Source organism: Petaurus breviceps, unplaced genomic scaffold (assembly GCF_028583685.1).
Source record: "Petaurus breviceps papuanus isolate PSGF00001 unplaced genomic scaffold, PetGlider_PUasm1.0 129, whole genome shotgun sequence".
NCBI lineage: Eukaryota > Metazoa > Chordata > Mammalia > Diprotodontia > Petauridae > Petaurus > Petaurus breviceps.
Window position 1 is genome coordinate 3,942,730 of NW_027185665.1, and position 2,415 is coordinate 3,945,144.

A 2,415-nucleotide genomic window follows, 5' to 3' on the forward strand; every position below is an offset into this window, starting at 1 on the left:
AATTCAAAGCGGCCACCAGCAATTCTCTTAGCCTCTCTCTCTCCCCACGAGGTGCTGCTTTTCCAAAAAAGATCTTCCGCCTCTCTCTAGTGTCTCTCCAAATCTACATCACCAGCTCCTCCCAGTTCAGGACTTTCTTTTCACATCAACAAGCCATCCCACAGGTGGGATTAACAAACTCTGGGTTTTAACACAATCAATTTGAAAACCAAGCCAATACAGGGGAATCTTTAATTGCCATTACTATCACACATGGGTACAAGTTGGGGGAGTGAGCCCCCAGAGATGGGGGTCCCACTAACAACAGGTGCCAGGGTAGAGGAACAGAGTTGGGTTGAGGATGAATTATAGAGTCTCCAACCACATGTGAATTAAGGAAATGATATATTCAAAGTTGATTCATATTACATTTGGTGTTGTATAAGTGAAAACACCAGTCCATCTTTTATGAAGTCCAAGATGCAGTATGTGGGAGAGTGTAAGAGTGAACAATTAAATAAGGTTTGGGAACTTTGGAATTTTTTGGTTGTGTTGACCTGAGATTCTTTTTTATTTCCTTCTGAAGGCAGTAAGGGACCAGTATGCCACATGAATAGTGTATTGACATATGCGTACTTGGGAGGGTCCTGAGCTGCTTTGGAATCAGGACATAGAGTACATCAGTAAGGGGATCTATGCAATGATAATGTGGCTTGTAGAATTAGGCTAAGTGCTGTGAGTTTTATCCTCTGTCACTAAACTCAATCTTCTCACCCCAAAAGAGTCCCCAGCTGCAACTGTTGTACCCACCACTGCAACAAATATGCATACTGATGACATCAGGGCTTCCTTAATTTGCCTTATCACAGAGAACTAAAAACAAATGGCCCAGGATTTCAAAAACAGTTATCTTTCTGTCCTTCCTAGAAGTTCGAATTTTAAATGAGGCAAACTTTTAATGTTCCTTCAATCCAGATGTGATCTGAGGGAGAAAAAGATCTCTCTTCTTTATCTCTAAAAGAATAGCTTCTGCTAGTCTGCTTCAGTGCCTGAAATTCTACCACTGGAAATTTATTCATTTGGGTTAATACTTTCTATAACAGGATTATAGTTTATTGTTGGGAGAGACTAGTTGAAATCTTCTAGCCCAACCTTCTTATTGTAGAGATGAGGAAACCAGGACCCAGAAGGGCAAGAGTGACTTTCCCAAGCCTGCATAGCAGCACAGCAGAACTGAGATTCAAACCATAGTCTTCTGAATATACTGCACTATAATGCCCAGAAAAACCTTTTTAAAATGGAAATATCCTTGGAAGAATAATGTAAGAATGTTTTCCTTATAATGAAGCCTAAATCTGTCTCTCTAGAGGCAACTTCCTCCCATCCTAACCAGTTCTTTCCATATATATATATATATATATACATGTATGTATATATACACACACTACATAAATACCTAATAAAGGGGACTGGTCATTAAGCAACAGTCCTTGGAGCATACAGAGTATGCTTCTTTTCATGGGAAGATTTGGTAAAATGACTTCCAGAAGTGCATGATGGAGGAGTGGTTCTTCATTTTTCTATGTCAGAGCATGCATGATTATTCTATGCCTATTTATATTAGGTTATTTCACAGTGATGAAAAGTCTTTTTTTTTTTGCTTTTTGGAGGGGGGAAGGGACTTGCCCAAGGTCACATGGCTAGTTTTTTGTGTTAAATGTCTGAAGCTGGATTTGAATTCAGGTCTTCATGACTCCAGGGCCAGTGCTCTATTCACTATGCCACCTAGCCACCCAGATGAAACGTCTTTTAACTGACTTTATGTTGTTCAGTCATTTTAGTCAACTTCAACTCTTTTTGACCCCATTTTGGGGTTTTCTTGGCAAAGATATTGGAGTGGTTTTGTCATTTCCTTCTCTAGCTTATTTTACAGATAAGGAAACTGAGATAAACAGGCTTAAGTGACTTTCCCAGGGTCACACAGCTAATAAGTGTCTGAGGTCAAATTTGAATTCAGGTCTTCCTGACTACAGGTCTGGCATTCCATTCACTATGCCACTTAGCTGCCCCTTTAATTGGCTACTAAGCTAAAAAAGTATACAAAAGGTTCCAATGGACAAACTCTACTTATCTCCCTCAGTAACTATTGAGTGAGAAGAAAGAAATGCTGCAAGCCCCAAGGTGAGGAAGCAAACAACCTCCCTGGTCACCATGTATCCATGAACACATAGCACTTTGATTTCTGATGTTTCTCTTGTATTTGTTCTTCTCTGATCCTAGGTGAGTTTCAGAGATGGAATAATCTTGTGAACTGAGAAGGTCAGAAAAGTCAACAGAGGTCTAGCAACTGGAGTCCATAATAGAATCTGCCATGGCCCCAGCAGCCCAACCTGGTGAAGAGCCAGCCCTGAGCAATGGTCCTGAACTCAGCAGGGG